This window comes from Cervus elaphus, chromosome 18 (genome assembly GCF_910594005.1).
Source record: "Cervus elaphus chromosome 18, mCerEla1.1, whole genome shotgun sequence".
Taxonomy (NCBI): Eukaryota; Metazoa; Chordata; class Mammalia; order Artiodactyla; family Cervidae; genus Cervus; species Cervus elaphus.
The window spans coordinates 7,956,592-7,981,416 of NC_057832.1; positions in this window are offsets into that span (position 1 = coordinate 7,956,592).

Sequence of the window (24,825 nt, forward strand, 5' to 3'; positions counted from 1 at the left end):
GACATCCTTTCGTCTTGGGAGATGCAAGACGAGCCTGTATTCAAGTCACTGCAGGGATATCCGGCCTTATTTCGAGTCAGGGCATCGCGGTGTCCATTCCACTTGAGGCCGCAAACTCAGGGTCCCTCTCACATACCTAGAGCTGATAGAAGCCTCCTCTTGAGGTGCTTGTGGTAAGGTGGTATTCCTCTGGAGTCGAACCCAGGGACTAACCTCTCATCTCGAGTTGATTTGTGGTCCACGGAGCTCTTTCGTGTTGCTACAGTGACCTCAGGATCCCTCTAGCCTTGAAACAGTATTCTTGGGTTTTCTCTGGAGTGCCATCAAGGAAATCAAGGCTCCTTTCATGTGTGATGTGCAGCACGGAATTGCTCTGCACGCAGTGCAGGGGAATCGGGCCTCATCTAGCGGCGAGGGGGAAGTCTCATGGTTTTTCTCGAGTTGCGGCGGGAACCTGGGCTATATTCTCGAGTTGCGTCGGGGATGGCCCTTCTAAACACGTGTTTGTTCAGCGACGGCAGGACTCCTGCCTAGTTGCGAGGGACAACTCGGGATTCTCCTCGAGGCTTGGCAGGGCAATTGGGACGCCTCTCCAGCTGAGGCGTGAGACGAAGTGTCCCTTTCCACGTGCCACAGGAATCCTGGGACTCCTATCAAGTTTCACGAGGAGTCAGGCATCGTCTCCTTTGGAGGCACTGATCTCCGCGTACCTCTGGAGTTTTCAAAGGATGTGAGGCCTCCGGTCGCGATGAGGTGGGGAACTAGGTCTTTCTCTGTGGTCTCCACAGCGGATTCAGAAATCCTTTCGTCTTGGGCGATGCAAGACGAGCCTGCATTCAAGTCACTGCAGGGTTATCCAGCCTTATTTCGAGTCAGGGCATCGCGGTGTCCATTCCACTTGAGGCTGCAAACTCACGGTCCCTCTCACATACCTAGAGCTGAGAGAAGCCTCCTCTTGAGGTGCTTGTGGTAAGGTGGTATTCCTCTGGAGTCGAAGCCAGGGACTAACCTCTCATCTCGAGTTGATTTTTGGTCCACGGAGCTCTTTCGTGTTGCTACAGTGACCACAGGATCCCTCTAGCCTTGAAACAGTGTTCTTGGGGTTTCTCTGGAGTGCCATCAAGGAAATCAAGGCTCCTTTCATGTGTGATGTACAACACGGAATTGCTCTGCATGCAGTGCAGGGGAATCGGGCCTCATCTTGCGGCGAGGGGGAAGTCTCATGGTTTTTCTCGAGTTGCGGCGGGAACCTGGGGTATATTCTCGAGTTACGACGGGGATGGCCCTTCCACCCAAGTGTTTATTCAGCGACGTCAGGACTCCTGCCTAGTTGCGAGGGACAACTCGGGATTCTCCTCGAGGCTTGGCAGGGCAATTGGAACGCCTCTCCAGCTGAGGCGGGAGACCAAGGGTCCCGTTCCGCGTGCCACAGGAATCCTGGGACTCCTATCAAGTTTCACGAGGAGTCAGGCATCGTCTCCTTTGGAGGCACTGATCTCCGCGTACCTCTAGAGTTTTCAAAGGATGTCAGGCCTCCAATCGCGATGAGGTGGGGAACTAGGTCTTTCTCTGTGGTCTCCACAGGGGATTCAGACATCCTTTCGTCTTGGGAGATGCAAGACGAGCCTACATTCAAGTCACTGCAGGGATATCCGGCCTTATTTCGAGTCAGGGCATCGCGGTGTCCATTCCACTTGAGGCTGCAAACTCAGGGTCCCTCTCACATACCTAGAGCTGAAAGAAGCCTCCTCTTGAGGTGCTTGTGGTAAGGTGGTATTCCTCTGGAGTCGAAGCCAGGGACTAACCTCTCATCTCGAGTTGATTTTTGGTCCACGGAGCTCTTTCGTGTTGCTACAGTGACCTCAGGATCCCTCTAGCCTTGAAACAGTGTTCTTGGGGTTTCTCTGGAGTGCCATCAAGGAAATCAAGGCTCCTTTCATGTGTGATGTGCAACACGGAATTGCTCTGCACGCAGTGCAGGGGAATCGGGCCTCATCTCGCGGCGAGGGGGAAGTCTCATGGTTTCTCTCGAGTTGCGGCGGGAACCTGGGGCATATTCTCGAGTTCCGATGGGGATGGCCCTTCCACCCACGTGTTTGTTCAGTGACGTCAGGACTCCTGCCTAGTTGCGAGGGACAACTCGGGATTCTCCTCGAGGCTTGGCAGGGCAATTGGGACGCCTCTCCAGCTGAGGCGGGAGACCAAGGGTCCCTTTCCACGTGCCACAGGAATCCTGGGACTCCTATCAAGTTTCACGAGGAGTCAGGCATCGTCTACTTTGGAGGCACTGATCTCCGCGTACCTCTGGAGTTTTCATAGGATGTGAGGCCTCCGGTCGCGATGAGGTGGGGAACTAGGTCTTTCTCTGTGGTCTCCACAGGGGATTCAGACATCCTTTCGTCTTGGGAGATGCAAGACGAGCCTGCATTCAAGTCACTGCAGGGATATCCAGCCGTATTTCGCGTCAGGGCGTCGCGGTGTCCATTCCACTTGAGGCCGCAAACTCAGGGTCCCTCTCACATACCTAGAGCTGAGAGAAGCCTCCTCTTGAGGTGCTTCTGGTAAGGTGGTATTCCTCTGGAGTCGAAGCCAGGGACTAACCTCTCATCTCGAGTTGATTTTTGGTCCACGGAGCTCTTTCATGTTGCTACAGTGACCTCAGGATCCCTCTAGCCTTGAAACAGTATTCTTGGGTTTTCTCTGGAGTGCCATCAAGGAAATCAAGGCTCCTTTCATGTGTGATGTGCAGCACGGAATTGCTCTGCACGCAGTGCAGGGGAATCGGGCCTCATCTCGCGGCGAGGTGGAAGTCTCATGGTTTTTCTCGAGTTGCGGCGGAAACCTGGGGTATATTCTCGAGTTACGACGGGGATGGCCCTTCCACACAAGTGTTTATTCAGCGACCTCAGGACTCCTGCCTAGTTGCGAGGGACAACTCGGGATTCTCCTCGAGGCTTGGCAGGGCAATTGGAACGCCTCTCCAGCTGAGGCGGGAGACCAAGGGTCCCGTTCCGCGTGCCACAGGAATCCTGGGACTCCTATCAAGTTTCACGAGGAGTCAGGCATCGTCTCCTTTGGAGGCACTGATCTCCGCGTACCTCTAGAGTTTTCAAAGGATGTCAGGCCTCCAATCGCGATGAGGTGGGGAACTAGGTCTTTCTCTGTGGTCTCCACAGGGGATTCAGACATCCTTTCGTCTTGGGAGATGCAAGACGAGCCTACATTCAAGTCACTGCAGGGATATCCGGCCTTATTTCGAGTCAGGGCATCGCGGTGTCCATTCCACTTGAGGCTGCAAACTCAGGGTCCCTCTCACATACCTAGAGCTGAAAGAAGCCTCCTCTTGAGGTGCTTGTGGTAAGGTGGTATTCCTCTGGAGTCGAAGCCAGGGACTAACCTCTCATCTCGAGTTGATTTTTGGTCCACGGAGCTCTTTCGTGTTGCTACAGTGACCTCAGGATCCCTCTAGCCTTGAAACAGTGTTCTTGGGGTTTCTCTGGAGTGCCATCAAGGAAATCAAGGCTCCTTTCATGTGTGATGTGCAACACGGAATTGCTCTGCACGCAGTGCAGGGGAATCGGGCCTCATCTCGCGGCGAGGGGGAAGTCTCATGGTTTCTCTCGAGTTGCGGCGGGAACCTGGGGCATATTCTCGAGTTCCGATGGGGATGGCCCTTCCACCCACGTGTTTGTTCAGTGACGTCAGGACTCCTGCCTAGTTGCGAGGGACAACTCGGGATTCTCCTCGAGGCTTGGCAGGGCAATTGGGACGCCTCTCCAGCTGAGGCGGGAGACCAAGGGTCCCTTTCCACGTGCCACAGGAATCCTGGGACTCCTATCAAGTTTCACGAGGAGTCAGGCATCGTCTCCTTTGGAGGCACTGATCTCCGCGTACCTCTGGAGTTTTCATAGGATGTGAGGCCTCCGGTCGCGATGAGGTGGGGAACTAGGTCTTTCTCTGTGGTCTCCACAGGGGATTCAGACATCCTTTCGTCTTGGGAGATGCAAGACGAGCCTGTATTCAAGTCACTGCAGGGATATCCGGCCTTATTTCGAGTCAGGGCATCGCGGTGTCCATTCCACTTGAGGCCGCAAACTCAGGGTCCCTCTCACATACCTAGAGCTGATAGAAGCCTCCTCTTGAGGTGCTTGTGGTAAGGTGGTATTCCTCTGGAGTCGAAGCCAGGGACTAACCTCTCATCTCGAGTTGATTTGTGGTCCACGGAGCTCTTTCGTGTTGCTACAGTGACCTCAGGATCCCTCTAGCCTTGAAACAGTATTCTTGGGTTTTCTCTGGAGTGCCATCAAGGAAATCAAGGCTCCTTTCATGTGTGATGTGCAGCACGGAATTGCTCTGCACGCAGTGCAGGGGAATCGGGCCTCATCTAGCGGCGAGGGGGAAGTCTCATGGTTTTTCTCGAGTTGCGGCGGGAACCTGGGCTATATTCTCGAGTTGCGTCGGGGATGGCCCTTCTAAACACGTGTTTGTTCAGCGACGGCAGGACTCCTGCCTAGTTGCGAGGGACAACTCGGGATTCTCCTCGAGGCTTGGCAGGGCAATTGGGACGCCTCTCCAGCTGAGGCGTGAGACGAAGTGTCCCTTTCCACGTGCCACAGGAATCCTGGGACTCCTATCAAGTTTCACGAGGAGTCAGGCATCGTCTCCTTTGGAGGCACTGATCTCCGCGTACCTCTGGAGTTTTCAAAGGATGTGAGGCCTCCGGTCGCGATGAGGTGGGGAACTAGGTCTTTCTCTGTGGTCTCCACAGCGGATTCAGAAATCCTTTCGTCTTGGGCGATGCAAGACGAGCCTGCATTCAAGTCACTGCAGGGTTATCCAGCCTTATTTCGAGTCAGGGCATCGCGGTGTCCATTCCACTTGAGGCTGCAAACTCACGGTCCCTCTCACATACCTAGAGCTGAGAGAAGCCTCCTCTTGAGGTGCTTGTGGTAAGGTGGTATTCCTCTGGAGTCGAAGCCAGGGACTAACCTCTCATCTCGAGTTGATTTTTGGTCCACGGAGCTCTTTCGTGTTGCTACAGTGACCACAGGATCCCTCTAGCCTTGAAACAGTGTTCTTGGGGTTTCTCTGGAGTGCCATCAAGGAAATCAAGGCTCCTTTCATGTGTGATGTACAACACGGAATTGCTCTGCATGCAGTGCAGGGGAATCGGGCCTCATCTCGCGGCGAGGGGGAAGTCTCATGGTTTTTCTCGAGTTGCGGCGGGAACCTGGGGTATATTCTCGAGTTACGACGGGGATGGCCCTTCCACCCAAGTGTTTATTCAGCGACGTCAGGACTCCTGCCTAGTTGCGAGGGACAACTCGGGATTCTCCTCGAGGCTTGGCAGGGCAATTGGAACGCCTCTCCAGCTGAGGCGGGAGACCAAGGGTCCCGTTCCGCGTGCCACAGGAATCCTGGGACTCCTATCAAGTTTCACGAGGAGTCAGGCATCGTCTCCTTTGGAGGCACTGATCTCCGCGTACCTCTAGAGTTTTCAAAGGATGTCAGGCCTCCAATCGCGATGAGGTGGGGAACTAGGTCTTTCTCTGTGGTCTCCACAGGGGATTCAGACATCCTTTCGTCTTGGGAGATGCAAGACGAGCCTACATTCAAGTCACTGCAGGGATATCCGGCCTTATTTCGAGTCAGGGCATCGCGGTGTCCATTCCACTTGAGGCTGCAAACTCAGGGTCCCTCTCACATACCTAGAGCTGAAAGAAGCCTCCTCTTGAGGTGCTTGTGGTAAGGTGGTATTCCTCTGGAGTCGAAGCCAGGGACTAACCTCTCATCTCGAGTTGATTTTTGGTCCACGGAGCTCTTTCGTGTTGCTACAGTGACCTCAGGATCCCTCTAGCCTTGAAACAGGGTTCTTGGGGTTTCTCTGGAGTGCCATCAAGGAAATCAAGGCTCCTTTCATGTGTGATGTGCAACACGGAATTGCTCTGCACGCAGTGCAGGGGAATGGCCTCATCTCGCGGCGAGGGGGAAGTCTCATGGTTTCTCTCGAGTTGCGGCGGGAACCTGGGGCATATTCTCGAGTTCCGACGGGGATGGCCCTTCCACCCACGTGTTTGTTCAGTGACGTCAGGACTCCTGCCTAGTTGCGAGGGACAACTCGGGATTCTCCTCGAGGCTTGGCAGGGCAATTGGGACGCCTCTCCAGCTGAGGCGGGAGACCAAGGGTCCCTTTCGACGTGCCACAGGAATCCTGGGACTCCTATCAAGTTTCACGAGGAGTCAGGCATCGTCTCCTTTGGAGGCACTGATCTCCGCGTTCCTCTGGAGTTTTCAAAGGATGTGAGGCCTCCGGTCGCGATGAGGTGGGGAACTAGGTCTTTCTCTGTGGTCTCCACAGGGGATTCGGACATCCTTTCATCTTGGGAGATGCAAGACGAGCCTGCATTCAAGTCACTGCAGGAATATCCGGCCTTATTTCGAGTCAGGGCATCGCGGTGTCCATTCCACTTGAGGCCGCAAACTCAGGGTCCCTCTCACATACCTAGAGCTGAGAGAAGCCTCCTCTTGAGGTGCTTGTAGTAAGGTTGTATTCCTCTGGAGTCGAAGCCAGGGACTAACATCTCATCTCGAGTTGATTTTTGGTCCACGGAGCTCTTTCTTGTTGCTACAGTGACCTCAGCATCCCTCTAGCCTTGAAACAGTGTTCTTGGGGTTTCTCTGGAGTGCCATCAAGGAAATCAAGGCTCCTTTCATGTGTGATGTGCAACACGGAATTGCTCTGCACGCAGTGCAGGGGAATGGGGCCTCATCTCGCGGCGAGGGGGAAGTCTCATGGCTTTCTCGAGTTGCGGCGGGAACCTGGGGTATATTCTCGAGTTACGACGGGATGGCCCTTCCACCCACGTGTTTGTTCAGCGACGTCAGGACTCCTGCCTAGTTGCGAGGGACAACTCGTGATTCTCCTCGAGGCTTGGCAGGGCAATTGGGACGCCTCTCCAGCTGAGGCGGGAGACCAAGGGTCCCTTTCCACGTGCCACAGGAATCCTGGGACTCCTATCAAGTTTCACGAGGACTCAGGCATCGTCTCCTTTGGAGGCACTGATCTCCGCGTACCTCTGGAGTTTTCAAAGGATGTGAGGCCTCCGGTCGCGATGAGCTGGGGAACTATGTCTTTCTCTGTGGTCTCCACAGGGGATTCAGACATCCTTTCGTCTTGGGAGATGCAAGACGAGCCTGTACTCAAGTCACTGCAGGGTTATCCAGCCTTATTTCGAGTCAGGGCATCGCGGTGTCCATTCCACTTGAGGCCGCAAACTCAGGGTCCCTCTCACATACCTAGAGCTGAGAGAAGCCTCCTCTTGAGGTGCTTGTGCTAAGGTGGTATTCCTCTGGAGTCGAAGCCAGGGACTAACCTCTCATCTCGAGTTGATTTTTGGTCCACGGAGCTCTTTCGTGTTGCTACATGACCTCAGGATCCCTCTAGCCTTGAAACAGTGTTCTTGGGGATTCTCTGGAGTGCCATTACGGAAATCAAGGCTCCTTTCATGTGTGATGTGCAACACAGAATTGCTCTGCACGCAGTGCAGGGGAATCGGGCCTAATCTCACGGTGAGGGGGAAGTCTCATGGTTTTTCTGCAATTGCGGCGGGAACCTGGGGTATATTCTCGAGTTACGGCCGGAATGGCCCTTCCACACACGTGTTTGTTCAGCGACGTCAGGACTCCTGCCTAGTTGCGAGGGACAACTCGGGATTCTCCTCGAGGCTTGGCAGGGCAATTGGGACGCCTCTCCAGCTGAGGCGGGAGACCAAGGGTCGCTTTCCACGTGCCACAGGAATCCTGGGACTCCTATCAAGTTTCACGAGGAGTCAGGCATCGTCTCCTTTGGAGGCACTGATCTCCGCGTAGCTCTGGAGTTTTCAAAGGATGTGAGGCCTCCGGTCGCGATGAGGTGGGGAACTAGGTCTTTCTCTGTGGTCTCCACAGGGGATTCAGACATCCTTTCGTCTTGGGAGATGCAAGACGAGCCTGCATTCAAGTCACTGCAGGGATATCCGGCCGTATTTCGCGTCAGGGCGTCGCGGTGTCCATTCCACTTGAGGCCGCAAACTCAGGGTCCCTCTCACATAGCTAGAGCTGAGAGAAGCCTCCTCTTGAGGTGCTTGTGGTAAGGTGGTATTCCTCTGGAGTCGAAGCCAGGGACTAACCTCTCATCTCGAGTTGATTTTTGGTCCACGGAGCTCTTTCATGTTGCTACAGTGACCTCAGGATCCCTCTAGCCTTGAAACAGTATTCTTGGGTTTTCTCTGGAGTGCCATCAAGGAAATCAAGGCTCCTTTCATGTGTGATGTGCAGCACGGAATTGCTCTGCACGCAGTGCAGGGGAATCGGGCCTCATCTAGCGGCGAGGGGGAAGTCTCATGGTTTTTCTCGAGTTGCGGCGGGAACCTGGGCTATATTCTCGAGTTACGACGGGGATGGCCCTTCCACCCACGTGTTTGTTCAGCGACGGCAGGACTCCTGCCTAGTTGCGAGGGACAACTCGGGATTCTCCTCGAGGCTTGGCAGGGCAATTGGGACGCCTCTCCAGCTGAGGCGTGAGACGAAGTGTCCCTTTCCACGTGCCACAGGTATCCTGGGACTCCTATCAAGTTTCACGAGGAGTCAGGCATCGTCTCCTTCGGAGGCACTGATCTCTGCGTACCTCTGGAGTTTTCAAAGGATGTGAGGCCTCCGGTCGCGATGAGGTGGGGAACTAGGTCTTTCTCTGTGGTCTCCACAGGGGATTCAGACATCCTTTCGTCTTGGGCGATGCAAGACGAGCCTGCATTCAAGTCACTGCAGGGATATCGAGCCTTATTTCGAGTCAGGGCATCGCGGTGTCCATTCCACTTGAGGCCGCAAACTCAGGGTCCCTCTCACATACCTAGAGCTGAGAGAAGCCTCCTCTTGAGGTGCTTGTGGTAAGGTGGTATTCCTCTGGAGTCGAAGCCAGGGACTAACCTCTCATCTCGAGTTGATTTTTGGTCCACGGAGCTCTTTCGTGTTGCTACCGTGACCTCAGGATCCCTCTAGCCTTGAAACAGTGTTCTTGGGTTTTCTCTGGAGTGCCATCAAGGAAATCAAGGCTCCTTTCATGTGTGATGTGCAACACGGAATTGCTCTGCACGCAGTGCAGGGGAATCGGGCCTCATCTCGCGGTGAGGGGGAAGTCTCATGGTTTTTCTCGAGTGGCGGCGGGAACCTGGGGTATATTCTCAAGTTACGATGGGAATGGCCCTTCGACACACGTGTTTGTTCAGCGACGGCAGGACTCCTGCCTAGTTGCGAGGGACAACTCGGGATTCTCCTCGAGGCTTGGCAGGGCAATTGGGACGCCTCTCCAGCTGAGGCGGGAGACCAAGGGTCCCTTTCAACGTGCCACAGGAATCCTGGGACTCCTATAAAGTTTCACGAGGAGTCAGGCATCGTCTCCTTTGGAGGCACTGATCTCCGCGTACCTCTGGAGTTTTCAAAGGATGTGAGGCCTCCGGTCGCGATGAGCTGGGGAACTAGGTCTTTCTCTGTGGTCTCCACAGGGGATTCAGACATCCTTTCGTCTTGGGCGATGCAAGACGAGCCTGCATTCAAGTCACTGCAGGGATATCCGGCCTTATTTCGAGTCAGGGCATCGCGGTGTCCATTCCACTTGAGGCCGCAAACTCAGGGTCCCTGTCACATACCTAGAGCTGAGAGAAGCCTCCTCTTGAGGTGCTTGTGGTAAGGTGGTATTCCTCTGGAGTCGAAGCCAGGGACTAACCTCTCATCTCGAGTTGATTTTTGGTCAACGGAGCTCTTTCGTGTTGCTACAGTGACCTCAGTTTCCCTCTAGCCTTGAAACAGTGTTAATGGGGTTTCTCTGGAGTGCCATCAAGGAAGTCAAGGCTCCTTTCATGTGTGATGTGCAACACGGAATTGCTCTGCACGCAGTGCAGGGGAATCGGGCCTCATCTCGCGGCGAGGGGGAAGTCTCATGGTTTTTCTCGAGTTGCGGCGGGAACCTGGGCTATATTCTCGAGTTGCGACGGGGATGGCCCTTCTAAACACGTGTTTGTTCAGCGACGGCAGGACTCCTGCCTAGTTGCGAGGGACAACTCGGGATTCTCCTCGAGGCTTGGCAGGGCAATTGGGACGCCTCTCCAGCTGAGGCGGGAGACCAAGGGTCGCTTTCCACGTGCCACAGGAATCCTGGGACTCCTATCAAGTTTCACGAGGAGTCAGGCATCGTCTCCTTTGGAGGCACTGATCTCCGCGTACCTCTGGAGTTTTCAAAGGATGTGAGGCCTCCGGTCGCGATGAGGTGGGGAACTAGGTCTTTCTCTGTGGTCTCCACAGGGGATTCAGACATCCTTTCGTCTTGGGAGATGCAAGACGAGCCTGCATTCAAGTCACTGCAGGGATATCCAGCCGTATTTCGCGACAGGGCGTCGCGGTGTCCATTCCACTTGAGGCCGCAAACTCAGGGTCCCTCTCACATAGCTAGAGCTGAGAGAAGCCTCCTCTTGAGGTGCTTCTGGTAAGGTGGTATTCCTCTGGAGTCGAAGCCAGGGACTAACCTCTCATCTCGAGTTGATTTTTGGTCCACGGAGCTCTTTCATGTTGCTACAGTGACCTCAGGATCCCTCTAGCCTTGAAACAGTATTCTTGGGTTTTCTCTGGAGTGCCATCAAGGAAATCAAGGCTCCTTTCATGTGTGATGTGCAGCACGGAATTGCTCTGCACGCAGTGCAGGGGAATCGGGCCTCATCTCGCGGCGAGGGGGAAGTCTCATGGTTTTTCTCGAGTTGCGGCGGGAACCTGGGGTATATTCTCGAGTTACGACGGGGATGGCCCTTCCACCCAAGTGTTTATTCAGCGACCTCAGGACTCCTGCCTAGTTGCGAGGGACAACTCGGGATTCTCCTCGAGGCTTGGCAGGGCAATTGGAACGCCTCTCCAGCTGAGGCGGGAGACCAAGGGTCCCGTTCTGCGTGCCACAGGAATCCTGGGACTCCTATCAAGTTTCACGAGGAGTCAGGCATCGTCTCCTTTGGAGGCACTGATCTCCGCGTACCTCTAGAGTTTTCAAAGGATGTCAGGCCTCCAATCGCGATGAGGTGGGGAACTAGGTCTTTCTCTGTGGTCTCCACAGGGGATTCAGACATCCTTTCGTCTTGGGAGATGCAAGACGAGCCTACATTCAAGTCACTGCAGGGATATCCGGCCTTATTTCGAGTCAGGGCATCGCGGTGTCCATTCCACTTGAGGCTGCAAACTCAGGGTCCCTCTCACATACCTAGAGCTGAAAGAAGCCTCCTCTTGAGGTGCTTGTGGTAAGGTGGTATTCCTCTGGAGTCGAAGCCAGGGACTAACCTCTCATCTCGAGTTGATTTTTGGTCCACGGAGCTCTTTCGTGTTGCTACAGTGACCTCAGGATCCCTCTAGCCTTGAAACAGTGTTCTTGGGGTTTCTCTGGAGTGCCATCAAGGAAATCAAGGCTCCTTTCATGTGTGATGTGCAACACGGAATTGCTCTGCACGCAGTGCAGGAGAATCGGGCCTCATCTCGCGGCGAGGGGGAAGTCTCATGGTTTCTCTCGAGTTGCGGCGGGAACCTGGGGCATATTCTCGAGTTCCGACGGGGATGGCCCTTCCACCCACGTGTTTGTTCAGTGACGTCAGGACTCCTGCCTAGTTGCGAGGGACAACTCGGGATTCACCTCGAGGCTTGGCAGGGCAATTGGGACGCCTCTCCAGCTGAGGCGGGAGACCAAGGGTCCCTTTCGACGTGCCACAGGAATCCTGGGACTCCTATCAAGTTTCACGAGGAGTCAGGCATCGTCTCCTTTGGAGGCACTGATCTCCGCGTACCTCTGGAGTTCTCATAGGATGTGAGGCCTCCGGTCGCGATGAGGTGGGGAACTAGGTCTTTCTCTGTGGTCTCCACAGGGGATTCAGACATCCTTTCGTCTTGGGAGATGCAAGACGAGCCTGTATTCAAGTCACTGCAGGGATATCCGGCCTTATTTCGAGTCAGGGCATCGCGGTGTCCATTCCACTTGAGGCCGCAAACTCAGGGTCCCTCTCACATACCTAGAGCTGATAGAAGCCTCCTCTTGAGGTGCTTGTGGTAAGGTGGTATTCCTCTGGAGTCGAAGCCAGGGACTAACCTCTCATCTCGAGTTGATTTGTGGTCCACGGAGCTCTTTCGTGTTGCTACAGTGACCTCAGGATCCCTCTAGCCTTGAAACAGTATTCTTGGGTTTTCTCTGGAGTGCCATCAAGGAAATCAAGGCTCCTTTCATGTGTGATGTGCAGCACGGAATTGCTCTGCACGCAGTGCAGGGGAATCGGGCCTCATCTAGCGGCGAGGGGGAAGTCTCATGGTTTTTCTCGAGTTGCGGCGGGAACCTGGGCTATATTCTCGAGTTGCGTCGGGGATGGCCCTTCTAAACACGTGTTTGTTCAGCGACGGCAGGACTCCTGCCTAGTTGCGAGGGACAACTCGGGATTCTCCTCGAGGCTTGGCAGGGCAATTGGGACGCCTCTCCAGCTGAGGCGTGAGACGAAGTGTCCCTTTCCACGTGCAACAGGAATCCTGGGACTCCTATCAAGTTTTACGAGGAGTCAGGCATCGTCTCCTTTGGAGGCACTGATCTCCGCGTACCTCTGGAGTTTTCAAAGGATGTGAGGCCTCCGGTCGCGAAGAGGTGGGGAACTAGGTCTTTCTCTGTGGTCTCCACAGCGGATTCAGAAATCCTTTCGTCTTGGGCGATGCAAGACGAGCCTGCATTCAAGTCACCGCAGGGTTATCCAGCCTTATTTCGAGTCAGGGCATCGCGGTGTCCATTCCACTTGAGGCTGCAAACTCAGGGTCCCTCTCACATACCTAGAGCTGAGAGAAGCCTCCTCTTGAGGTGCTTGTGGTAAGGTGGTATTCCTCTGGAGTCGAAGCCAGGGACTAACCTCTCATCTCGAGTTGATTTTTGGTCCACGGAGCTCTTTCGTGTTGCTACAGTGACCTCAGGATCCCTCTAGCCTTGAAACAGTGTTCTTGGGGTTTCTCTGGAGTGCCATCAAGGAAATCAAGGCTCCTTTCATGTGTGATGTACAACACGGAATTGCTCTGCATGCAGTGCAGGGGAATCGGGCCTCATCTTGCGGCGAGGGGGAAGTCTCATGGTTTTTCTCGAGTTGCGGCGGGAACCTGGGGTATATTCTCGAGTTACGACGGGGATGGCCCTTCCACCCAAGTGTTTATTCAGCGACGTCAGGACTCCTGCCTAGTTGTGAGGGACAACTCGGGATTCTCCTCGAGGCTTGGCAGGGCAATTGGGACCCCTCTCCAGCTGAGGCGGGAGACCAAGGGTCCCTTTCGACGTGCCACAGGAATCCTGGGACTCCTATCAAGTTTCACGAGGAGTCAGGCATCGTCTCCTTTGGAGGCACTGATCTCCGCGTACCTCTGGAGTTTTCAAAGGATGTGAGGCCTCCGGTCGCGATGAGGTGGGGAACTAGGTCTTTCTCTGTGGTCTCCACAGGGGATTCGGACATCCTTTCATCTTGGGAGATGTAAGACGAGCCTGCATTCAAGTCACTGCAGGAATATCCGGCCTTATTTCGAGTCAGGGCATCGCGGTGTCCATTCCACTTGAGGCCGCAAACTCAGGGTCCCTGTCACATACCTAGAGCTGAGAGAAGCCTCCTCTTGAGGTGCTTGTGGTAAGGTTGTATTCCTCTGGAGTCGAAGCCAGGGACTAACATCTCATCTCGAGTTGATTTTTGGTCCACGGAGCTCTTTCTTGTTGCTACAGTGACCTCAGCATCCCTCTAGCCTTGAAACAGTGTTCTTGGGGTTTCTCTGGAGTGCCATCAAGGAAATCAAGGCTCCTTTCATGTGTGATGTGCAACACGGAATTGCTCTGCACGCAGTGCAGGGGAATGGGGCCTCATCTCGCGGCGAGGGGGAAGTCTCATGGCTTTCTCGAGTTGCGGCGGGAACCTGGGGTATATTCTCGAGTTACGACGGGATGGCCCTTCCACCCACGTGTTTGTTCAGCGACGTCAGGACTCCTGCCTAGTTGCGAGGGACAACTCGTGATTCTCCTCGAGGCTTGGCAGGGCAATTGGGACGCCTCTACAGCTGAGGCGGGAGACCAAGGGTCCCTTTCCACGTGCCACAGGAATCCTGGGACTCCTATCAAGTTTCACGAGGACTCAGGCATCGTCTCCTTTGGAGGCACTGATCTCCGCGTACCTCTGGAGTTTTCAAAGGATGTGAGGCCTCCGGTCGCGATGAGCTGGGGAACTAGGTCTTTCTCTGTGGTCTCCACAGGGGATTCAGACATCCTTTCGTCTTGGGAGATGCAAGACGAGCCTGTATTCAAGTCACTGCAGGGTTATCCAGCCTTATTTCGAGTCAGGGCATCGCGGTGTCCATTCCACTTGAGGCCGCAAACTCAGGGTCCCTCTCACATACCTAGAGCTGAGAGAAGCCTCCTCTTGAGGTGCTTGTGCTAAGGTGGTATTCCTCTGGAGTCGAAGCCAGGGACTAACCTCTCATCTCGAGTTGATTTTTGGTCCACGGAGCTCTTTCGTGTTGCTACATGACCTCAGGATCCCTCTAGCCTTGAAACAGTGTTCTTGGGGATTCTCTGGAGTGCCATTAAGGAAATCAAGGCTCCTTTCATGTGTGATGTGCAACACAGAATTGCTCTGCACGCAGTGCAGGGGAATCGGGCCTAATCTCACGGTGAGGGGGAAGTCTCATGGTTTTTCTGCAGTTGCGGCGGGAACCTGGGGTATATTCTCGAGTTACGGCCGGAATGGCCCTTCCACCCACGTGTTTGTTCAGCGACGTCAGGACTCCTGCCTAGTTGCGAGGGACAACTCGGGATTCTCCTCGAGGCTTGGCAGGGCAATTGGGACGCCTCTCCAGCTGAGGCGGGAGACCAAGGGTCGCTTTCCACGTGCCACAGGAATCCTGGGACTCCTATCAAGTTTCACGAGGAGTCAGGCATCGTCTCCTTTGGAGGCACTGATCTCCGCGTAGCTCTGGAGTTTTCAAAGGATGTGAGGCCTCCGGTCGCGATGAGGTGGGGAACTAGGTCTTTCTCTGTGGTCTCCACAGGGGATTCAGACATCCTTTCGTCTTGGGAGATGCAAGACGAGCCTGCATTCAAGTCACTGCAGGGATATCCGGCCGTATTTCGCGTCAGGGCGTCGCGGTGTCCATTCCACTTGAGGCCGCAAACTCAGGGTCCCTCTCACATAGCTAGAGCTGAGAGAAGCCTCCTCTTGAGGTGCTTCTGGTAAGGTGGTATTCCTCTGGAGTCGAAGCCAGGGACTAACCTCTCATCTCGAGTTGATTTTTGGTCCACGGAGCTCTTTCATGTTGCTACAGTGACCTCAGGATCCCTCTAGCCTTGAAACAGTGTTCTTGGGGTTTTCTCTGGAGTGCCATCAAGGAAATCAAGGCTCCTTTCATGTGTGATGTGCAGCACGGAATTGCTCTGCACGCAGTGCAGGGGAATCGGGCCTCATCTCGCGGCGAGGGGGAAGTCTCATGGTTTTTCTCGAGTTGCGGCGGGAACCTGGGGTATATTCTCGAGTTACGACGGGGATGGCCCTTCGACCCAAGTGTTTATTCAACGACCTCAGGACTCCTGCCTAGTTGAGAGGGACAACTCGGGATTCTCCTCGAGGCTTGGCAGGGCAATTGGGACGCCTCTCCAGCTGAGGCGGGAGACCAAGGGTCCCTTTCGACGTGCCACAGGAATCCTGGGACTCCTATCAAGTTTCACGAGGAGTCAGGCATCGTCTCCTTTGGAGGCACTGATCTCCGCGTACCTCTGGAGTTTTCATAGGATGTGAGGCCTCCGGTCGCGATGAGGTGGGGAACTAGGTCTTTCTCTGTGGTCTCCACAGGGGATTCAGACATCCTTTCGTCTTGGGAGATGCAAGACGAGCCTGTATTCAAGTCACTGCAGGGATATCCAGCCTTATTTCGAGTCAGGGCATCGCGGTGTCCATTCCACTTGAGGCCGCAAACTCAGGGTCCCTCTCACATACCTAGAGCTGATAGAAGCCTCCTCTTGAGGTGCTTGTGGTAAGGTGGTATTCCTCTGGAGTCGAAGCCAGGGACTAACCTCTCATCTCGAGTTGATTTTTGGTCCACGGAGCTCTTTCGTGTTGCTACAGTGACCTCAGGATCCCTCTAGCCTTGAAACAGTATTCTTGGGTTTTCTCTGGAGTGCCATCAAGGAAATCAAGGCTCCTTTCATGTGTGATGTGCAGCACGGAATTGCTCTGCACGCAGTGCAGGGGAATCGGGCCTCATCTAGCGGCGAGGGGGAAGTCTCATGGTTTTTCTCGAGTTGCGGCGGGAACCTGGGCTATATTCTCGAGTTGCGTCGGGGATGGCCCTTCTAAACACGTGTTTGTTCAGCGACGGCAGGACTCCTGCCTAGTTGCGAGGGACAACTCGGGATTCTCCTCCAGGCTTGGCAGGGCAATTGGGACGCCTCTCCAGCTGAGGCGTGAGACGAAGTGTCCCTTTCCACGTGCCACAGGAATCCTGGGACTCCTATCAAGTTTTACGAGGAGTCAGGCATCGTCTCCTTTGGAGGCACTGATCTCCGCGTACCTCTGGAGTTTTCAAAGGATGTGAGGCCTCCGGTCGCGATGAGGTGGGGAACTAGGTCTTTCTCTGTGGTCTCCACAGCGGATTCAGAAATCCTTTCGTCTTGGGCGATGCAAGACGAGCCTGCATTCAAGTCACTGCAGGGTTATCCAGCCTTATTTCGAGTCAGGGCATCGCGGTGTCCATTCCACTTGAGGCTGCAAACTCAGGGTCCCTCTCACATACCTAGAGCTGAGAGAAGCCTCCTCTTGAGGTGCTTGTGGTAAGGTGGTATTCCTCTGGAGTCGAAGACAGGGACTAACCTCTCATCTCGAGTTGATTTTTGGTCCACGGAGCTCTTTCGTGTTGCTACAGTGACCTCAGGATCCCTCTAGCCTTGAAACAGTGTTCTTGGGGTTTCTCTGGAGTGCCATCAAGGAAATCAAGGCTCCTTTCATGTGTGATGTACAACACGGAATTGCTCTGCATGCAGTGCAGGGGAATCGGGCCTCATCTTGCGGCGAGGGGGAAGTCTCATGGTTTTTCTCGAGTTGCGGCGGGAACCTGGGGTATATTCTCGAGTTACGACGGGGATGGCCCTTCCACCCAAGTGTTTATTCAGCGACGTTAGGACTCCTGCCTAGTTGCGAGGGACAACTCGGGATTCTCCTCGAGGCTTGGCAGGGCTATTGGAACGCCTCTCCAGCTGAGGCGGGAGACCAAGGGTCCCGTTCCGCGTGCCACAGGAATCCTGGGACTCCTATCAAGTTTCACGAGGAGTCAGGCATCGTCTCCTTTGGAGGCACTGATCTCCGCGTACCTCTAGAGTTTTCAAAGGATGTCAGGCCTCCAATCGCGATGAGGTGGGGAACTAGGTCTTTCTCTGTGGTCTCCAAAGGGGATTCAGACATCCTTTCGTCTTGGGAGATGCAAGACGAGCCTACATTCAAGTCACTGCAGGGATATCCGGCCTTATTTCGAGTCAGGGCATCGCGGTGTCCATTCCACTTGAGGCTGCAAACTCAGGGTCCCTCTCACATACCTAGAGCTGAAAGAAGCCTCCTCTTGAGGTGCTTGTGGTAAGGTGGTATTCCTCTGGAGTCGAAGCCAGGGACTAACCTCTCATCTCGAGTTGATTTTTGGTCCACGGAGCTCTTTCGTGTTGGTACAGTGACCTCAGGATCCCTCTAGCCTTGAAACAGTGTTCTTGGGGTTTCTCTGGAGTGCCATCAAGGAAATCAAGGCTCCTTTCATGTGTGATGTGCAACACGGAATTGCTCTGCACGCAGTGCAGGGGAATCGGGCCTCATCTCGCGGCGAGGGGGAAGTCTCATGGTTTCTCTCGAGTTGCGGCGGGAACCTGGGGCATATTCTCGAGTTCCGACGGGGATGGCCCTTCCACCCACGTGTTTGTTCAGTGACGTCAGGACTCCTGCCTAGTTGCGAGGGACAACTCGGGATTCTCCTCGAGGCTTGGCAGGGCAATTGGGACGCCTCTCCAGCTGAGGCGGGAGACCAAGGGTCCCTTTCCACTTGCCACAGGAATCCTGGGACTCCTATCAAGTTTCACGAGGAGTCAGGCATCGTCTCCTTTGGAGGCACTGATCTCCGCGTACCTCTGGAGTTTTCATAGGATGTGAGGCCTCCGGTCGCGATGAGGTGGGGAACTAGGTCTTTCTCTGTGGTCTCCACAGGGGATTCAGACATCCTTTCGTCTTGGGAGATGCAAGACGAGCCTGTATTCAAGTCACTGCAGGGATATCCGGCCTTATTTCGAGTCAGGGCATCGCGGTGTCCATTCCACTTGAGGCCGCAAACTCAGGGTCCCTCTCACATACCTAGAGCTGATAGAAGCCTCCTCTTGAGGTGCTTGTGGTAAGGTGGTATTCCTCTGGAGTCGAAGCCAGGGACTAACCTCTCATCTCGAGTTGATTTTTGGTCCACGGAGCTCTTTCGTGTTGCTACAGTGACCTCAGGATCCCTCTAGCCTTGAAACAGTGTTCTTGGGGTTTCTCTGGAGTGCCATCAAGGAAATCAAGGCTCCTTTCATGTGTGATGTGCAACACGGAATTGCTCTGCACGCAGTGCAGGGGAATCGTGCCTCATCTCGCGGCGAGGGGGAAGTCTCATGGTTTTTCTCGAGTTGCGGCGGGAACCTGGGGTATATTCTCGAGTTCCGACGGGGATAGCCCTTCCACCCACGTGTTTGTTCAGCGACGTCAGGACTCCTGCCTAGTTGCGAGGGACAACTCGGGATTCTCCTCGAGGCTTGGCAGGGCAATTGGGACGCCTCTCCAGCTGAGGCGGGAGACCAAGGGTCCCTTTCGACGTGCCACAGGAATCCTGGGACTCCTATCAAGTTTCACGAGGAGTCAGGCATCGTCTCCTTTGGAGGCACTGATCTCCGCGTACCTCTGGAGTTTTCAAAGGATGTGAGGCCTCCGGTCGCGATGAGGTGGGAAACTAGGTCTTTCTCTGTGGTCTCCACAGGGGATTCGGACATCCTTTCGTCTTGGGAGATGCAAGACGAGCCTGCATTCAAGTCACTGCAGGAATATCCGGCCTTATTTCGAGTCAGGGCATCGCGGTGTCCATTCCACTTGAGGCCGCAAACTCAGGGTCCCTGTCACATACCTAGAGCTGAGAGAAGCCTCCTCTTGAGGTGCTTGTGGTAAGGTTGTATTCCTCTGGAGTCGAAGCCAGGGACTAACATCTCATCTCGAGTTGATTTTTGGTCCACGGAGCTCTTTCTTGTTGCTACAGTGACCTCAGCATCCCTCTAGCCTTGAAACAGTGTTCTTGGGGTTTCTCTGGAGTGCCATCAAGGAAATCAAGGCTCCTTTCATGTGTGATGTGCAACACGGAATTGCTCTGCACGCAGTGCAGGGTAATGGGGCCTCATCTCGCGGCGAGGGGGAAGTCTCATGGCTTTCTCGAGTTGCGGCGGGAACCTGGGCTATATTCTCGAGTTACGACGGGATGGCCCTTCCACCCACGTGTTTGTTCAGCGACGTCAGGTCTCCTGCCTAGTTGCGAGGGACAACTCGTGATTCTCCTCGAGGCTTGGCAGGGCAATTGGGACGCCTCTCCAGCTGAGGCGGGAGACCAAGGGTCCCTTTCCACGTGACACAGGAATCCTGGGACTCCTATCAAGTTTCACGAGGACTCAGGCATCGTCTCCTTTGGAGGCACTGATCTCCGCGTACCTCTGGAGTTTTCAAAGGATGTGAGGCCTCCGGTCGCGATGAGCTGGGGAACTAGGTCTTTCTCTGTGGTCTCCACAGGGGATTCAGACATCCTTTCGTCTTGGGAGATGCAAGACGAGCCTGTATTCAAGTCACTGCAGGGTTATCCAGCCTTATTTCGAGTCAGGGCATCGCGGTGTCCATTCCACTTGAGGCCGCAAACTCAGGGTCCCTCTCACATACCTAGAGCTGAGAGAAGCCTCCTCTTGAGGTGCTTGTGCTAAGGTGGTATTCCTCTGGAGTCGAAGCCAGGGACTAACCTCTCATCTCGAGTTGATTTTTGGTCCACGGAGCTCTTTCGTGTTGCTACATGACCTCAGGATCCCTCTAGCCTTGAAACAGTGTTCTTGGGGATTCTCTGGAGTGCCATTAAGGAAATCAAGGCTCCTTTCATGTGTGATGTGCAACACAGAATTGCTCTGCACGCAGTGCAGGGGAATCGGGCCTAATCTCACGGTGAGGGGGAAGTCTCATGGTTTTTCTGCAGTTGCGGCGGGAACCTGGGGTATATTCTCGAGTTACGGCCGGAATGGCCCTTCCACCCACGTGTTTGTTCAGCGACGTCAGGACTCCTGCCTAGTTGCGAGGGACAACTCGGGATTCTCCTCGAGGCTTGGCAGGGCAATTGGGACGCCTCTCCAGCTGAGGCGGGAGACCAAGGGTCGCTTTCCACGTGCCACAGGAATCCTGGGACTCCTATCAAGTTTCACGAGGAGTCAGGCATCGTCTCCTTTGGAGGCACTGATCTCCGCGTAGCTCTGGAGTTTTCAAAGGATGTGAGGCCTCCGGTCGCGATGAGGTGGGGAACTAGGTCTTTCTCTGTGGTCTCCACAGGGGATTCAGACATCCTTTCGTCTTGGGAGATGCAAGACGAGCCTGCATTCAAGTCACTGCAGGGATATCCGGCCGTATTTCGCGTCAGGGCGTCGCGGTGTCCATTCCACTTGAGGCCGCAAACTCAGGGTCCCTCTCACATAGCTAGAGCTGAGAGAAGCCTCCTCTTGAGGTGCTTCTGGTAAGGTGGTATTCCTCTGGAGTCGAAGCCAGGGACTAACCTCTCATCTCGAGTTGATTTTTGGTCCACGGAGCTCTTTCATGTTGCTACAGTGACCTCAGGATCCCTCTAGCCTTGAAACAGTATTCTTGGGTTTTCTCTGGAGTGCCATCAAGGAAATCAAGGCTCCTTTCATGTGTGATGTGCAGCACGGAATTGCTCTGCACGCAGTGCAGGGGAATCGGGCCTCATCTAGCGGCGAGGGGGAAGTCTCATGGTTTTTCTCGAGTTGCGGCGGGAACCTGGGCTATATTCTCGAGTTACGTCGGGGATGGCCCTTCTACACACGTGTTTGTTCAGCGACGGCAGGACTCCTGCCTAGTTGCGAGGGACAACTCGGGATTCTCCTCGAGGCTTGGCAGGGCAATTGGGACGCCTCTCCAGCTGAGGCGTGAGACGAAGTGTCCCTTTCCACGTGCCACAGGTATCCTGGGACTCCTATCAAGTTTCACGAGGAGTCACGCATCGTCTCCTTCGGAGGCACTGATCTCTGCGTACCTCTGGAGTTTTCAAAGGATGTGAGGCATCCGGTCGCGATGAGGTGGGGAACTAGGTCTTTCTCTGTGGTCTCCACAGGGGATTCAGACATCCTTCCGTCTTGGGCGATGCAAGACGAGCCTGCATTCAAGTCACTGCAGGGATATCGAGCCTTATTTCGAGTCAGGGCATCGCGGTGTCCATTCCACATGAGGCCGCAAACTCAGGGTCCCTCTCACATACCTAGAGCTGAGAGAAGCCTCCTCTTGAGGTGCTTGTGGTAAGGTGGTATTCCTCTGGAGTCGAAGCCAGGGACTAACCTCTCATCTCGAGTTGATTTTTGGTCCACGGAGCTCTTTCCTGTTGCTACCGTGACCTCAGGATCCCTCTAGCCTTGAAACAGTGTTCTTGGGGTTTCTCTGGAGTGCCATCAAGGAAATCAAGGCTCCTTTCATGTGTGATGTGCAACACGGAATTGCTCTGCACGCAGTGCAGGGGAATCGGGCCTCATCTCGCGGTGAGGGGGAAGTCTCATGGTTTTTCTCGAGTGGCGGCGGGAACCTGGGGTATATTCTCAAGTTACGATGGGAATGGCCCTTCGACCCACGTGTTTGTTCAGCGACGGCAGGACTCCTGCCTAGTTGCGAGGGACAACTCGGGATTCTCCTCGAGGCTTGGCAGGGCAATTGGGACGCCTCTCCAGCTGAGGCGGGAGACCAAGGGTCCCTTTCAAGGTGCCACAGGAATCCTGGGACTCCTATAAAGTTTCACGAGGAGTCAGGCATCGTCTCCTTTGGAGGCACTGATCTCCGCGTACCTCTGGAGTTTTCAAAGGATGTGAGGCCTCCGGTCGCGATGAGCTGGGGAACTAGGTCTTTCTCTGTGGTCTCCACAGGGGATTCAGACATCCTTTCGTCTTGGGCGATGCAAGACGAGCCTGCATTCAAGTCACTGCAGGGATATCCGGCCTTATTTCGAGTCAGGGCATCGCGGTGTCCATTCCACTTGAGGCCGCAAACTCAGGGTCCCTGTCACATACCTAGAGCTGAGAGAAGCCTCCTCTTGAGGTGCTTGTGGTAAGGTGGTATTCCTCTGGAGTCGAAGCCAGGGACTAACCTCTCATCTCGAGTTGATTTTTGGTCCACGGAGCTCTTTCGTGTTGCTACAGTGACCTCAGTTTCCCTCTAGCCTTGAAACAGTGTTCATGGGGTTTCTCTGGAGTGCCATCAAGGAAGTCAAGGCTCCTTTCATGTGTGATGTGCAACACGGAATTGCTCTGCACGCAGTGCAGGGGAATCGGGCCTCATCTCGCGGCGAGGGGGAAGTCTCATGGTTTTTCTCGAGTTGCGGCGGGAACGTGGGCTATATTCTCGAGTTGCGTCGGGGATGGCCCTTCTAAACACGTGTTTGTTCAGCGACGGCAGGACTCCTGCCTAGTTGCGAGGGAGAACTCGGGATTCTCCTCGAGGCTTGGCAGGGCAATTGGGACGCCTCTCCAGCTGAGGCGTGAGACGAAGTGTCCCTTTCCACGTGCCACAGAAATCCTGGGACTCCTATCAAGTTTCACGAGGAGTCACGCATCGTCTCCTTCGGAGGCACTGATCTCTGCGTACCTCTGGAGTTTTCAAAGGATGTGAGGCCTCCGATCGCGATGAGGTGGGGAACTAGGTCTTTCTCTGTGGTCTCCACAGGGGATTCAGAAATCCTTTCGTCTTGGGCGATGCAAGACGAGCCTGCATTCAAGTCACTGCAGGGTTATCCAGCCTTATTTCGAGTCAGGGCATCGCGGTGTCCATTCCACTTGAGGCTGCAAACTCAGGGTCCCTCTCACATACCTAGAGCTGAGAGAAGCCTCCTCTTGAGGTGCTTGTGGTAAGGTGGTATTCCTCTGGAGTCGAAGCCAGGGACTAACCTCTCATCTCGAGTTGATTTTTGGTCCACGGAGCTCTTTCGTGTTGCTACAGTGACCTCAGGATCCCTCTAGCCTTGAAACAGTGTTCTTGGGGTTTCTCTGGAGTGCCATCAAGGAAATCAAGGCTCCTTTCATGTGTGATGTACAACAAGGAATTGCTCTGCATGCAGTGCAGGGGAATCGGGCCTCATCTTGCGGCGAGGGGGAAGTCTCATGGTTTTTCTCGAGTTGCGGCGGGAACCTGGGGTATATTCTCGAGTTACGACGGGGATGGCCCTTCCACCCAAGTGTTTGTTCAGCGACGTCAGGACTCCTGCCTAGTTGCGAGGGACAACTCGGGATTCTCCTCGAGGCTTGGGAGGGCAATTGGAACGCCTCTCCAGCTGAGTCGGGAGACCAAGGGTCCCGTTCCGCGTGCCACAGGAATCCTGGGACTCCTATCAAGTTTCACGAGGAGTCAGGCATCGTCTCCTTTGGAGGCACTGATCTCCGCGTACCTCTAGAGATTTCAAAGGATGTCAGGCCTCCAATCGCGATGAGGTGGGGAACTAGGTCTTTCTCTGTGGTCTCCACAGGGGATTCAGACATCCTTTCGTCTTGGGAGATGCAAGACGAGCCTACATTCAAGTCACTGCATTGATATCCGGCCTTATTTCGAGTCAGGGCATCGCGGTGTCCATTCCACTTGAGGCTGCAAACTCAGGGTCCCTCTCACATACCTAGAGCTGAAAGAAGCCTCCTCTTGAGGTGCTTGTGGTAAGGTGGTATTCCTCTGGAGTCGAAGCCAGGGACTAACCTCTCATCTCGAGTTGATTTTTGGTCCACGGAGCTCTTTCGTCTTGCTACAGTGACCTCAGGATCCCTCTAGCCTTGAAACAGTGTTCTTGGGGTTTCTCTGGAGTGCAATCAAGGAAATCAAGGCTCCTTTCATGTGTGATGTGCAACACGGAACTGCTCTGCACGCAGTGCAGGGGAATCGGGCCTCATCTCGCGGCGAGGGGGAAGTCTCATGGTTTCTCTCGAGTTGCGGCGGGAACCTGGGGCATATTCTCGAGTTACGACGGGGATGGCCCTTCCAGCCACGTGTTTGTTCAGTGACGTCAGGACTCCTGCCTAGTTGCGAGGGACAACTCGGGATTCTCCTCGAGGCTTGGCAGGGCAATTGGGACGCCTCTCCAGCTGAGGCGGGGGACCAAGGGTCCCTTTCCACGTGCCACAGGAATCCTGGGACTCCTATCAAGTTTCACGAGGACTCAGGCATCGTCTCCTTTGGAGGCACTGATCTCCGCGTACCTCTGGAGTTTTCATAGGATGTGAGGCCTCCGGTCGCGATGAGGTGGGGAACTAGGTCTTTCTCTGTGGTCTCCACAGGGGATTCAGACATCCTTTCGTCTTGGGAGATGCAAGACGAGCCTGCATTCAAGTCACTGCAGGGATATCCGGCCTTATTTCGAGTCAGGGCATCGCGGTGTCCATTCCACTTGAGGCCGCAAACTCAGGGTCCCTCTCACATACCTAGAGCTGAGAGAAGCCTCCTC